This window comes from Garra rufa, chromosome 12 (genome assembly GCF_049309525.1).
Source record: "Garra rufa chromosome 12, GarRuf1.0, whole genome shotgun sequence".
Lineage (NCBI taxonomy): Eukaryota > Metazoa > Chordata > Actinopteri > Cypriniformes > Cyprinidae > Garra > Garra rufa.
In genome coordinates, this window is record NC_133372.1 from 29,475,036 (window position 1) to 29,492,165 (window position 17,130).

A 17,130-nucleotide genomic window follows, 5' to 3' on the forward strand; every position below is an offset into this window, starting at 1 on the left:
TTATCCAATGTTAAAACCGTCCTGTGAGGATGCCGCGATATCACACACATTTGAGATAAGATATTTTGTCACATAACAAAGGATGCCTTGAATGTCATGAAAATGATAATAACTCATTTTTGACCAAAAATGCAGTTACTGCCTTTTTGCTTTGTAGGGCAGTATAGAAGATACATACATGTTTCCTAGAAGACAAAAATCAGTTACATTTAAACTTATCCTTAAGCAAGTTTCGGCCCAGGCCTAAATGGAGAGTTCACCTTCACGTCAGTATTTATGGCAAAAGAAGATATTTTGAAGAATCTAATCAGTTTTTTTCTACCCATACACTAAAAGCAAGTGGGGCACAGTGATGTTTTTCTCATTGTATGGACAAAAACATTCTTCAAGATGTCTTCGTTTTGTGCTCCACACAAGAAAGTAAATCATTCAAGTATGGAATGACGGGAAAGTGAAAGAAAGTGCTTTCCATCACCACCCACACCTTAAAAAAATGAGTGTCTGAAAAGCTAATAATCTCGTATGAATTTCACATTCGGCAACTCTTTCTGTCTCCATCCTTTCATTGAGTTTTTATGCTCTCATTATGAAAAGGCACTGAGCCATGACACAGTTTTAATAGGAAAACAGGTTGTTGTTGTTTTGAGGCGATGGATTTAATTTGGTCAGTAAAGATGCAATAATTGCCTGCAGAGAATAATGGAATTTCCATATATTTGTTATAGGGATGTGAGAACAGCAACAACTGTTGGGAAAACTTCATAAGGCATTGTGGCTAGACTTTACAAAGTCTCGTAGTTCAAAGAGAAAATACATGCTTTCTGGGTTTACTTCAACTACTGACCATCAACAGAGCCTTTTATGAAAGTCTGCTTTGTACATATAATTTTGAGCAAACACAGACACACAATTAAACTAGCCAGCACATCTTAACATCCATATTTACACTGATACATTACGCAGATGCTTAAAGCATGCTATAAAAAGGTTCGAAAAACTGGGACACTGCAAAAATCCTATTCTTAATTTACATCTTTGTCTAGTAAAAATTCCCTGAGAAGCTGCATGATGTACTTGTGACATATGAGATGAGACTATTTATTAACATATTTAAATACACTATTAAATACACCACAATTTAGTACATTTTAATAATCTTTTGTTATGCTTTAAAAACTTGATTATGATTTTATGTAATTACAGTTAATATATTTTTAAATATACAATTTTTCAAATTACGACTTCATTATTACAAATGTATTTAAATACCTGACATACAAGTTTCTATAAAAATAATATTAAAGTATATTTTAGGTTACCCTAAATGCTTATCAGTACATTCCACAGTACAATTTAATCATATTTCATATGACAAAGGAAGTAATTATGAAATTTCATGTACAAATTTTCTTAAGTCCTACCTAAGAGGTCCAAAATAGTAAAGTGCATATACTATAAATTTAAACTATAACACTTTTTTCTCGCAATTGCAAATTTGAATCTCACAATTCCGACTTTTTTCTCAGAATTGCGTGATACAAAATTCATAGTTCTTAAGAAATTAAGTCAGAATTGCATGTTATAAAGTCACAACTGTGAGATATAAACTCAAATTTATATCTCGTCATTCTTACTTCATAACATGCAGTTGTGAGTTATTAACTGAGATATAAATGTGAGATATAAACTCGCAATTCTGAGAACATATTAGCCTTTTTTCCCCCTCAAAATTGGACAACATTATAACTCAACATTGTGACATATAAACTTGCAATTGTGAAAAGAAAAGTCAGAATTGCGAGTTTTTATCTCACAATTCTGACTTTATTTCTCCCAATTGTGTTTGTATCATGCAATTGTAAGTTTATATCTCACAATTCTGAGAGAAAAGTCAGAATTGGAATAAAAATGTCAGAATTAAGAAATAAAAGTCAGAATTGCGAGTTTTTATCTTACAATTCTGACTTTATAACCCGCAATTGTAAGTTTATATCAAAATTCTAAGAAAAAAAAGTCAGCATTGTGAGAAAAAAAGTCACAATTGTGAGATATAAACTCGCATTTGCGAGAAAGAAGTCAGAATTGCACGTTTTAATCTCAAAATTCTGACTTTATAACTCAATTGTAAATTTATATTACTATTCTGAGAAAAAAAGTCAGCATTGTGAGAAAAAAAGTAAGAATTGTGAGATACAAACTCGCAATGACTTTTTTTCTCAGAATTGCAAATTACAATTCTGACTTTATTTCTTGCAATTGTGTTTGTATCATGCAATTCTGAGAGAAAAAGTCAGAATTGCAAGTTTATATTTCACAATTCTGACTTTATAACTCGCAATTGTAAGTTTATATCTCACAATTCTGAGAGAAAAAAGTCAGAATTAGGAAAGAAATGTCAGAATTGCAAGTTTATATTTACAATTCTGACTTTTAACTTTATAACTATAATTGTATTTTTATATCACAATTCTGAGGAAAAAAAAGTCTGCATTGCGAGAAAAGGTCCAGTTGCTAGATAAAAACTTTTTTCCTGCAAATGCGAATTATATCTCCCAATTCTGACTTGTTTCTCTCAGAATCGTGATATAAACTTACAACTGAGAGTAATAAATTCAGATTTGTGAAACATAAACTTAAAATTCTGACTTTTTTTCTCAGAATTGCATGATACAAACACAATTGCAAGAAATAAAGTCAGAATTGTGAGATAAAAACTTGCAATTCTGAATTTTTCTCAGAATTGTATGATAAAAACAGTTGTGAGAAATAAAGTTAGAATTGTAAGATAAAAACTCGCAATTCTGACTTCTTTTCTTGCAAATGCAAGTTTATATCTCACAATTGTACGTATATATCTCACAATTCTGAGAAAAAGAATGTGAATGCAAACACTCCTAATTATAATTTTGTGCATAATTTCTTTCATAAATCTGTCAGACAGCAATTTATCACCATATGTGTGACATTCTTAGCATGAAATGATAGCATTTGATTAAATAATGCAGATATTTGAATGTAACTATCGCGTCCTTGAATATTGTGGTTTGGAACCGCCAGTAGAACACAGGAGCTCTTGCTATGTCGTTTTAATAATAATATTTTAATGAGATGCGCTTTTGGAATGCATTGGCTGTGCATTCATGTCTGCGTTTGTCTACTTGCATAGTGTATGTTTTTGGCCTTAACATAAAAAAAAAACTGACCAGGGGATGTGGAGTGTCTGACTGTGGGTCAGACGTTACCTCAGAGAGTGTGTTAGTGCCAATACGAATGACCAGTTCAGTCAAAATATCACTCCCACCTGTACTGATCATACTATAAAATAGTACTGGCAAACTAAATTGTTATTACTCAACATGTATGTTCTAGTGATCAACAGAATTGCTTATGACACATAATTAGGGGTTTGTAATGCCAGGATATATGGCACAAAACTCAATTTCACTCACTAAACTATACTTAGTGTTACAAAGACAGATGCTGCAGACTAAAAGTAAATTTGCTTTAATTATAATGGAGAAAATGAAACGTACATGCTGGATTGTAAACAAGCGCTGGATTACTCACTGCTTTTAACTGTGCAGGACTGTCCTGGCTCTTTGAAAATGTCTCAACACATGATTCATGATGGGTTATGTAACATAAAAAAATAATTGATGCAAAAATATAATCATATGAACTCACCCTCAATTAATTCAAAACCAATCTGACTTTCTTTTCAAAGTTATTTTTCAAATAATTACAAAGAATGGTGAGAGGCGTTTTCATGTTTCAAATGAGAAGCAAAGACTACATTGATATTAATGCATGTAGTAAATAGTTTTCTCCACAATGGCAGGTTTATTGTTGTGTCACTAGAAACTATTTTAAACGAAACATGCATTTTACAATTGAAACAGCAGCATGCACATTTAGCAAAGTCTTGAAGGTTGGGACAAATGTGACTTTGGATCTCTGCTGGATGCCTTAAGAAGCCAGGAAAAGTCTTCATCACCGGCCTAACAAAACTCTCCTCACAGGATTGAAGTAGGAGTGCCCTATATACGAACATGTGTGATCACCAGGCAGATTTCTGCCTCTTCTGCCTCATTTAAGTTTAAGTTTTTCAAAAAGGGTTTAAAAGACCTCATAGACTCAACACACAACACACCCTTTGAACATTCACTACGGTAATATGGCGCACAAATCATACGATTTCCCTAAGGATATGGTAATAAGGTTTCACATGACTTTGATCGACCACCATGTAAAATCATAACATTTTTGCTGTGTGTTTGTATATGCAGGCTCCACATTATGCCTACACGGCTAACTAAACAAAACTAAACAAAAGCAAAACAAAACTTCAATTAAATCTAAACAAAAACAACAACAAAAAACAAATGAAACAAACAAAAAAATCAAATAAAAAAACATAAAAAAACAAAAAACAGCACAACAAAATAAAACAAACAAAAAATTATATCAAAACAAAAACACTAAATAAATGACACAAATGCATAAACAAAACTTCAATAAAAGCTAAACAACAACAAATAAACTAATGAAACAAAATAAAATTCATTTACATAATTTAAATTCAAAACAAAACAAAAAAATTACTAAAACGCTAAAAAAATACATCAAAACAAAACAGTAGATAAATGAAACAAATGAATCAAACAAAATAAAACAAAACTTTAATTAAATCTACACAACAAGAAAAAAAACAAATGAAACAAACAAAACAAATTAAATTAAATTAAAAAACAACGAAAACAAGAAACAAACCACAACAAAACAACAAATAAATCAAAACAAAACACTAAGTAAATAAAACAAATGAATAAAAAACAAAACTTCATTGGAAGCTAAACAACAACAAATAAACTAATGAAACAAAACAAATTAATTAAAAACATAACAAAAACAACAAAGAAACCACAACAAAACTAAAAACTAAAAATTACTAAAACACAAAAAAATTACACCAAAACAAAACATTAAATAATTGAAAAAAATGAATCAAACAAAACAAAACTTCAATTAAATTGAAAAAAAAAAACAATACAAATGAAATGAAATTAAAAAAACAATGAAAACAACAAAAAACCAACCACAACAAAACAAAACAAAAAAAATAAATCAAAACAAAACATTAAATAACGGAAACAAATGAATAAAAAACAAAACTTTAATTAAATCTTAACAACAACAAAAAAACAAATTAAACAAAACAAATTAAATTAAATAAACATAACAAAAACAAAAAATAAAACTAATTAGCAAAACAAACACTAAATAAATTAAACAAATTAAAAAACAAAACAAAAGAAAACTTCAGTTAAATCTTAACAACAACAGAAAACAAATTCAATTAAATAAAAAACATAACAAAAACAAACCAGACAAAAAAACAAACAAACTAAAAATTAAATCAAAACAAAACACTAAATAAAACAAATGAATGAACCAAAAACAAAAAAAGTAAATCTAAACAACAACAAAAAACAAAAACAAATGAAACAAATGAAACAAAATCATTTAAATAAAAAACAACAAAAAAAACAGACAAAAAAAAAAAACAATGAAACAAGCCACAACAAAACAAAAAACTTAACTAAAAAAATTAATCAAAACAAAACACCAAACAAATGAATTAAACCAAACCAAACCAAACCAAAAGAACAGCTGAAGTAGTTTAAAGAGGGGCAGCGCTTTGAGAACTCAATAATGAGAAACAACTATCTCTGTTTTTCTTTTTTATGGTGGTTCTTATAAATGTGCTTTGTCTCCCCAGGGACAGCCCTGTTTGGTTAACACGTGTGACTCTGCAAACCTCTGTGTGAACTCCCAAGCAGAAGGGATACCACACACAGGGGAAAGAGCAGTCATGACCTGGGTTACAAGGACCCTCAATTACTCGCTGCAGTGCATACCGGGGTTACGGCACAGTGGGGAAAGGATTCTTTGGTGCGTTATTTTTCCAGCATTTCCCAAAGTCACATTCCCAAGTTTCAAACACTTTTAACACTTCATAAACAGTCCATTTCAGAAAATATCAGAAGATTATCAGTTAACGCCACAGCAAATACTATATTATACGGTATAACATTATAGTTATTATTAAATGCAATGCGTGTTGTTTTTAGGAATAATAACTGATGCAAAATGTAAGTTCTAAATCAAATTATTTAACATGTTAATTAATTTAGTAAATAGTAATTTAGTAACGTATTATATATTGACAATGGATGATGCTGTCATTTTTATCCAAAAAAAGTTTTTAAAAAGTGCTGTTAAAAGTTACAATTAATATTTGAAAATTTTTAAAAGAGTTATGCTTACAAAGGGTAAATTTATTTGATCATAAATACAGTAAAAACAGCTAAACTGGGAAATACTATTATATATTCAAAAGGCTGTTTTTTATTTGAAATTTTTTCTAAATGTAATTTACTTCTGGTGATGATTAAAACATCATCCTAGTGCTGAAAGATTTATATTTTCATGGAAACCAAAATTTTCAGGATTTTATAAACAGTTAAAAAAATAACAGCATTTATTTGAAATAGAAATCATTTGTAATATTATAAATGTCACTTTCAGTCATTTTTGCTGAATAAAAGGATGTACGTATCAATTTATTTGTTTGTTAATAATTCCCACCTACCCTCATATTTTGAATGGTAGTGTTATATGATTTCCACAAAAATATTAAGCAGCTTAATAAAAAATATTAACTTATTTTGACCACTGATAATAATATATAATATAAATAAAATAAAAATTAAACCAACCCTCCCCCCCCCACTAAATTAAACCATTAAAACAAAACACTAATTAAATGAAACAAATTAATAAAAACAAAACATCAGTGAAAGCTAAACAACCACAACAAATAAACTAATGAAACAAACAAAACAAATTAAACAAAAAACATAACAAAAACAAAAAAACACAAAACAAAAAATTACTAAAACACAAAATATTACATCAAAACAAAACACTAAATAAATGAAACAAATGAATAAAAACAAAACCTCAGTGAAAGCTAAACAACCACAACAAATAAACTAATGAAACAAACAAAACAAATTAAACAAAAAAACATAACAAAAACAAAAAACACAACAAAAAATTACTAAAACACAAAATATTACATCAAAACAAAACACTAAATAAATGAAACAAATGAATAAAAACAAAACCTCAGTGAAAGCTAAACAACAACAAATAAACTAATGAAACAAACAAAACAAATTAAACAAAAACATAAAAAAACAAAAAACACAACAAAACAAAAAATTACTAAAACACAAAACATCTAAACAAAACACTAAATAAATGAAACAAATGAATAAAAACAAACTTTAGTGAAAGTTAAACAAAAACAAATAAACTAATGAAACAAACAAAACAAATTAAACTAAAAACATAAAAACAAAAAACACAACAAAACAAAAAATTACTAAAACACAAAACATCTAAACAAAACACTAAATAAATGAAACAAATGAATAAAAATAAAACCTCAGTGAAAGCTAAACAACAACAAATAAACTAATGAAACAAACAAAACAAATTAAACTAAAAACATAAAAAAAACACAACAAAACAAAATATTACTAAAACACAAAACATTAAATCAAAACAAAACACTAAATAAATGAAACAAATGAATAAAAAAAAACTTTAGTGAAAGCTAAACAACGAAAACAAATAAACTAATGAAACAAAACAAATTAAACAAAAAACTTAAAAACAAAAAAAACACAACAAAAAAGATTACTAAAACACAAAAAATTAAATCAATACAAAACACTAAATAAATGAAACAAATGAATAAAAACAAACTTTAGTGAAAGCTAAACAACAAAAACAAATAAACTAATGAAACAAACAAAACAAATTAAACAAAAAAACATAACAAACAGAAAAAACACAACTAAACAAAAATGTACTAAAACACAAAACATTACATCTAAACAAAACACTAAATAAAGGAAACAAATGAATAAAAACAAAACCTCAGTGAAAGCTAAACAACCACAAATAAACTAATGAAACAAACAAAACAAATTAAACAAAAAAACATAAAAAACAACAAAACAAAAAATTACTAAAACACAAAACATTACATCTAAACAAAACACTAAATAAATGAAACAAATGAATAAAAACAAACTTTAGTGAAAGCTAAACAACAAAAACAAATAAACTAATGAAACAAACCAAACAAATTAAACAAAAAAAAACATAAAAAGAAAAAACACAACTAAACAAATTTACTAAAACACAAAAATACATTAAAACAAAACACTAAACAAATGAACAAATGAATTGAAAACAAAAGTTCAATGAAAGCTAAACAACAACAAATAAACTAATGAAACAAACAAGACAATTATTTGTTTAATTAATTATTATTTATTTAATTAAATTATTAAATAAAAAAACATAACAAAAACAATGAACAAGCAAACCACAACAAAACAAAACAAAAAACTAAAAATTATTAAAACACTAAAACATTACATCAAAACAAAACACTAAATACATTTTAAAAATGAATCAAACATAACACAATTAAATTGAAAACAAAAAAACAGATGTTTATTAAGCACCAAATCAGCATATAGCAATGGTTTCTGAAGGATTGTGTGACACTGAAGACTGAAGTAATGGTTCCTGAAAATTCAGTTTTGCATTACAGGAATAAATTACATTTTTAAATATATTAAAGTAGAAAACAGTTTTTTTAAATTGTAATAATATTTCACAACATTACTGCTTTTTCTGTATTTATTATCAAAGAAATGCAGCCTTGGTGAGCATATTAAAAAATCCAAATTATTCCAAATGTTTGGCCTATGTGCACAAAATCCAACAACCATTTTTCATTCTCTCAGCCAGTGTATGTTAGTAGTTTATTACATGCCAAGGTATTTTAAAAGGCCCCTGACGTATTCCAGTTTTACACAGAAACATGCAGTAGTTTAGGTCCCTCCTAAGTTTATGACCTTCATGCTAAAACATACTTCAGGCAGAGTGTGAACAGAGCATATGATCTTGGTCACAGTGAGACTGTAGTCAACATATGGAATTACTGGACACTTGCCTCTGAAGCATCCATATGTGCTCCACACATTTACAGCATAAGACATGATTAAAGGGCCTGCTGTGTTTAAAATTGGTACCAGGCCTACAAGGCCATTCCTCAAAAGTCACAGAGTGATTCTGCAAGGAGGCAGATGAGAATAATTGCAGGGGACACCGGCAGATGAGGCACAACGGGGGAAGTAATAAGAGATTTGTCTCTAAATCAGTCAATGTGTGCATGCTAGAAAATGATCATGTCTTGAGTCGTGACTTAATCACATAACTTTAGAAAACAAAGTGGGTGACCACTTCAGAATATGGATGGTTTGTGACATTTCAGACACTTCAGACTTTCAGACGGAACAATTTCAAGACTGGCATATTATATTTAGCAACTATTGAAGTTTCTCATTTGTGTCACCCAAGTAGTTTGGAATGTTTCAAATCATTTTACCAGCGACTCCAAGGAATTATAAAAGAAAGGTCATGCTTCAGCTTTATAAATCATCTGCCATGCTTCATACGCTTCAAAGAAGATATTATTACTTAAGTAGTCTGCATTAAAGTATAAGTAGTCACTTAGCGTGAGTGGAACACACACTACTAAAAGAACTGGGATTAGGATTGTCAAAAAAAAATTCTTCAAATAAATGCTGTTTTTTAACTAACTTTTCATAAATGATCACTAAAAATTCAAGCAGCACAACTGTTTTCAACATTGACTATAAGAAATGTTTCTTGCACATCAAATCAGCATATTAGAATGATTTCTGAAGGATCATGGGACACTAAAGAGTGAAGTAATGGCTGATTACAATTCAGCTTTTATCACAGGTCAAAGGAATAAATCAATTTTTTAAAATATATTAAAATAGAAAAGTGCTATTTATATTATATACACTACCAGTCAAAAGTTTTTGAACGTCAGATTTTAAATGTTTTTTAAAGAAGTCTCTTCTGCTCACCAAGCCTGCATTTATTTGATTCAAAATACACAAAATCAGTAATATTGTGAAATATTCTTACTATTGAAAATAACTGCTTTCTATTTGAATATATTTTAAAGTGTAATTTATTCCTGTAATCAAAGCTACATTTTCAGCATCATTACTCCAATCTTCAGTGTCACATGATCCTTCAGAAATCATTCTAATATGTGGATTTGCCGTACAAGAAACATTTATTACTATTATTAACAATATTTAAAACAGTCGATTACTTTTTTTCTCCAGCATTCAGCATTTATCTGAAATAAAAAGCTTTTTTTTGGAAAGAAATTATAGAAATTAATACTTTTATTGAGCAAGGATGCTTTAAATTGAGCAAAATATTTCTATTTTAAATAAACACTGTTCTTCTAAACTTTCTATTGATCAAAAAAACCTGAAAAAAAATTATACTCAGCTGTTTTCAACATTTGAGCATGGATCATGTGTTTTTATTCAAAATCATGTGACTACACTGATGCTAAAAAATCTGCTTTGAAATCACAGGAATAAATTACATTTTAAAACATATTTAATTAGAAAACAGTTGTGTTAAATAGTAAAAATATTTTTACTGTTTTTGCTGTATTTTTAATCAAATAAATGCAGCCTTGGTAACATTTCAAAAATGTACAGTACACTCTGGACAGTTTCCCTGAGGCGGTTTGTACCAATAACTGTCTACCAGCCCTACGATTCAGTTAATACGTCTTAGAAAACAAGCCTTAGAAAAGTGGAATGGAATCAGGACACGTTGAAATGTCCCACATGATCTAACTGTTTCACTGTGAAAGGGCATCTTCCACACCAACACAAAAAGGTCCATCTTTAAATGGTATAATGCGAGGAATATTCCACGTGTAATTCTGGAGGGGAAAAAAAAACACTTACAGATTTCTTTTATGCCAAAAATCATTAGGATATTAAGTAAAGATGATGTTCCATAAAGATATTTTGTAAATTTCCTACCATAAATCTATCCAAACTTAATTTTTGATTAGTAATATGCATTGCTAAGAAATTATTTGGCCAAATTTAATGGTGACTTTTTTCAATATTTTTGCTCCCTCAGATTCCAGATTTTTAAATAGTTGTATCTCAGCCAAATATTGTCCTATCATAACAATACACGGATGGAAATCCTATTTGTTCAGCTTTCAGATGAATGGACCCTTATGACTAGTTTTGTGGTCCAGGGTCACATATTTGATACATTAGTATGCATATTACAATAAAATAGCTGAAACAGAATGGTGCTCCGAAATGACAAGGTCATGTGTCAATTCCCAAGCAATGCATGGACTCGTAAAATGTTTATATAAACATACTGTAAGCCTTTTTGGGTAAAAGTGTCTGACATATTCATATAACGCAAATAAATAACAGTTTTCTGAAATTTTACTCATAATGGTTGAAAATAATGGTGGGAAAAAGATTTGCAGTGTAAAATATCACAATCCTACAAAAATTCACATTAGGATGATTTAAATAATAGTCATAAATAATCTTTAACAATTTCAGTCTGCTGTGTAATGTACTGTTGCATGGTTTGATTGACAATAAAGTTGAACTTGAACTTGAACTTGAACTGCTCTAAAATATTTTTTTCCAGAAAAAAGGGTATTGTAAATAGTAAAGCAATTAAACATCTTAGAATCCAGTTTGATTATTAATATATTTTTGTTTATATGTCAATAATATTTTACAAGTAACTTTGTCTGGGCAATTGGTATCCACCTTTTTTCCTCAATGCGGAAGACTATGGGCGAGATTTCCGGTTTATTATCTGCTATAGGAAAATAACGAGAAGAATAACAACTTGCAGTAAACAGTAAAACCAGTGTGTGCTCATAGTTAAGATAATACAATAAAATAATATGGTAAGACACACCAATTAGCAAAATTAAGTATCAAAACAAGCCGTTTTGTATAGCTAAAAATAGCTGGACATGAATGAGACCGGAAGCCAGACCCATAAAATTTACAAATGGCCATGTCCGCTCTTACTGGAAGAAAAAGGTGGATACAAGAGTCAGAAAACCTTAAAATAAAAAGGGAAAAGTTAACAGGTTTTGTGGTGGGAATTCAGTTTCTCAATGAGATTCTAATCATAAACAGCCTCTCAGTAACATTCTAAAATTCTATTATTGAGAAAATACCATTTCAGAAAATCACACCTCTTTATCTGATAATGGTATTTAAAGAGAAACCATTAGTGGGTTGAAGAACCTTATTAAACACAACACCTCATAGTACAGAGGGCCAATAGTGCACATGAAGGCCGTGGCCCTTGTGAGACCTCGAAGTGTAAATATAGTAGGATTTCGCTGATTCCAAACCACAATACTGGCTCTTCAGTGCAACTTGGCAAAACGAGTCAATTACACATTACACTACGCCTTCTAGGTGCTTTAGTCAACATAATTCACATGCAATAGGTAAAGATCACTTTGGCCTCGCACAGAGCGCGGTTACCTCATAAACAGCATGAGGCCCATATCAGGAAAAAGGAAATGAAAGTCAAAAATAGTATCAGTGATTTTGAAATGAGGACACAGTGTGCTCTTTGAATTTAAATGCAAAGTGGGGCTCACAGGTAGATATGTGTGCAAAAGCTAGTCCATTTTTACAGTGCAAAGCTTTTATTTTTCTGCACTTTTTCCTGTGCCACATCAAGGATGCTTGAGTCATGAAAGGTTTAAGGCTCAAACTTTGTCAGGATGGACAGAGATGTAATTTGATGTGATGCATTACATTACAAAGATCATTAAAATAGATATATTTTTTATATTACAGCATATTACATGTAACCCTGGACCACTAAACCAGTTGTAAGTAGCAGGGGTATATTTGTAGCAATAGCCAAAAATAAATAGTATGGGTCAAAATGATTGATTCTTCTTTTATGCCGAAAAATCATTAGGATATTAAGTAAAGATCATGTTCCATGAAGATATTTGGTTAAATTTCCTAAATATATCAAAACTTTATTTTTGAGAACTTCATTTAGACAACTTTAAATGTATATAAATCTCAATTTAAAAAACTGACACTTATGGTTTTGTAGTGGAGAGTCACATGTTATATTGACTTTATACTAAATCTAGCAAAAATGTAACAATAAAACTTGATGTACTGTAGGTTTAACTAAATTAAAAGTCTCCATATAAGCTTTGTTCAAGACAAACGAATACTAACTCTAAATTTAACCAGTCTCTCATTATAGAATAGATCATATGTAAGGGTCTTAATTAATATCATAAAACATGAGTGTCAAATTCTGGTGAAATTATTTTATATTGTTATATTACAGATATATATATATATATATATATATATATATATATATATATATAGAATACATTTTTATTTTAAATTATTATTAAAATCAACAAATTTAGTTTAAAATATAGGTTGCCTTAAAAATAATATATATATATATATATATATATATATATTATTTTTAAGGCAACCTATATTTTAAACTAAATTTGTTGATTTTAATAATAATTTAAAATAAAAATGTATGCAAGTTTAACTATTTTAATAGTCTCCATATGTAACCATGGACTACAAAACCAGTCATAAGGGCCAATTTTTCTGAATAAATAAGCTTTCCATTAATGTATGATTTGTTAGGATAGGACAATATTTAGCTGACATATACTATTTGGAACTATTTGAAAATCTGGAATCTGAGGGTGCAAAAAATCTAAATATTGAGAAAATCACCTTTAAAGTTGTCAAAATGAAGTTCTTAGGAATGCATATTACTAATCAAAAATGTCATTTTGATATATTTACATTAGGAACAATGTACTTCCGGCTATTGCTACAAATATACCTGTGCTACTTAAGACTGGTTTTGTGGTCCATGGTCTCATATATGCTTCGTTCCACACATAAATCTTTAACTAGTCTCTACTAAAGAATAAAGCAGATAAACCAAATGACAACTTCAGATTGAAGGACAGATAGGTCATATCTTAAGGCCTTAATTAAATATCATCACAGATCAGTGTTGAACGCAGGCCAAGTTAATAAATTGTTGTATATGAATTAATATTTTTACAATATATTGTATTAAATTGAAGTTACAGTGTTTGTAAGTTATAATATACTATTTGTAAATCATTGAAATAAATATATAGAATATTATATGATATTAAATGTTTTTTTGTTTTGTTTTTTTTACAAAAATAAGAGACTTTTAACAGTAGTTCCCAATAAAACAGTTCATGCAGGTTTAACAGGTTTTCCCTATAAACTTTGTTCTGAACATAAACAAATCCTAACTCTAACCAGTCTCTCATTATAGAATACAACAGATAAGCCAATGACAGCTCATATAGATTGCTGGACCGATAGGTCATACATTATCTAAAGGCCTCAATTAAATCTCATTGCACATCAGTGTGAAAATCTGGTTTCAATTTGTGGCCCTGTAAGTGAGGGCTTTCCAAGATCTGGGATCGTCACTTAACCAACCAAATAACCAGAAAATGACAGTGAAGGTCTCTTCAAAAAGCACCTTTCAAGACAACTATATGCACTTTTGGTTATGCTTTAGAGTCTCCCTTCACTGCTCACTGCAATTAACTGTCACGATTTTATCATAGACTTCAAAAATGACGGCAGTGGGATCTTCACAATCAAGTATTTCAGCTTAAGCATTGTGCAACTTCAAGATTAGATGACACTAGCTTTCTACAAACATTTTTTTTTTTTTGTAAAAGGTTTGGTCTTCATGTTAAATTCAGTGTGTTATTAACCATTTTTGTAATTGTTTAATTGTTTAAAGTAAAATTGTTTCCACACAATGTTTTTCTTAATATAGGCCTAATTCCGAGTAAGAGAGCGGCTTATAATTCAGGTCTGAAATTAGCACAACTAAAATAGTGCATTTTATTTTGCATATTACGTACCACTGGAGTGAATGGATCTTATTCGCCAGGCTGATATTCACACGCCTGTAAATTTAGGTATGAAGAGAACATGTGTTTTTCATTTGAAACCTCTTTCATTCCTCCCTAAAGCAATGGTCATAGCATTGCAGATATTTTACTTTCATGGAAATGCATAAATCCAAATCAAATGGCAGTTCCAGCAAAATTAGAGCCAGGTGATAGCAAAAACAGATGCAAGTGCAACGACACATGTTACAGAATCATGCGGTTTTGTGATGAGTAAATGTTTTCTACTTTTCTTCGAACCTATTTAGGATAACACAGGTGGCTGAAAAAAGCACATTTAAACAAATGTGTCTCTATATATACTTTACAGTTACCGTAACTGCATAGCAATTAGATGATTAAAAGAATCAAGGACCACAAACAGTATAAACCGAAGTTAAAAATCTTAAAATCCTGCCTGTTTAATCATGTGACATGTTCTTTGTGAGACAGCATAGCTTTAAGGCTTTGCATATCATTCGCAATTAAAAATGATTTAAAATGCACAAGCAGAGAACAGTTAAAATTCTTAAAGTTGAAGATCACATTTAGTTTTTTTAGACTGCTATAAGGTCTAATGGGTCACAGTTCTTCTGGTGAACTTCATCTGTGCACCTGCACAAAACACACTGGAATGTAACATATACTCTCTCCTGAGCTTTCTGACTTAAATTACACCTAACAGCTTTGCCAGTGGAAAAAACCTTTTCCATTTCCCTTTTGAAAAGCAACAGTCAGTTTACGAAGTGTTGCATGAATCATACAAAACTCAAAGCAAGCAGTGGGTGCTTTCGTTCTGAATAGTCAATGAAACATATTTCTAAAGAAGCAGATTTGAGTGGTAAAAAAAGTTGATTGCCATAAACTTTAAAAATATATATTTTATGACTAAGTGGGCTGTTTTTATATTGCACCATAAAAACAGTCTGACATGCTAATAATTACAAGCATCATCTGTTTGCTAGTTTATATATTTTTTCCCTTTATGTATCCATCTTAATTCGGATTAAGGAGTGACACAAACATATTCTGTAAACTATTCAAAATCTCACATTAATGCGACAGTGAGAAAAGTATTTTCTGAACTTTTCTGTAAGAAATAGAGTATAAGATTAACTGAAAACAAATCTAAAAAAAAAAAAAAAAGACTGAATGGCTGAATAGTTTTACTATCCCACATGAAACTCCAAGTTAAATTATAATTTAATGTATATGACTAATAATAATTATTAATAGCTTTTGCAAGCATCACAAAAATATGTAAATGCATTAATATGGTACTATACTGTACATATCAGCACTATAGGCCTGGCTTAAAATGCAGTATTCAGTTTTATTCAATATGTACCAATATGTATCTCTTTATCCACTAAGCGGTCTGAAAGTATTGAAGATATCATCATATAGGATTTCTATTACTCCTTACCCTGCTCGCACCCAAAAATCTGCAGGAACTAAGCTAAACTACACACGAATTACACATAAATTTAACCCTCAATGATAAAAGCTTGGAAAACTTCATCCACCCTTTACTGCATTTGGCAGGTAGTTAAATTACAAACTGTCAATACAGTCAAACCAAAAATTACTTAGACACCAGATATAATTTTTGATACACTACTTTTTTTTTACTAGTGGGTGCAGGACACTACAGTTCATGCATGTAAGTGAGGATAGCAAAGCAAAGTAAACTTTGACATGATATACCTAAAAAAATTCTTTAAACAGTGGACTACCAGTAAAATGTGGAACTAAATATTGGATTTAACACATTAACCAAATCATATCTTGTTAAATACATTTCTGTCAAAGTTATCTGATATTATCAAGATGGATTTGTTCTGACAGTTTAACAGTTAAACTTAGTTCTTGTCCAATTTTATTACCATTTTCTAAACTATAGCATAAAAACTGTCATATTGTAAAAAAATGTTAAAGGTGTTTGAATATATTTTGGTTTGACTGAAATTCATTTGTGATTATTAAGATGAATTTGTTCTGACACAGTTTAACTCTTGAGTTCGTCATATTTTATTACCATTTTCTAAACTATAGCCAATAAACTGTGATAATGTTAGAAATGTTGAAGGTGACTGAATAAATTTTGATTT

General features: G+C 29.4%; 1 protein-coding gene across 2 annotated transcripts in view; it reads right to left on the reverse strand.

Annotated features, from left to right (window-relative positions):
• Window positions 1–17,130, reverse strand: part of ddr2a (discoidin domain receptor tyrosine kinase 2a) — a 51,164-nt gene that overhangs the window by 31,602 nt on the left and 2,432 nt on the right. The gene's annotated exons all lie outside the window — the stretch shown is intronic.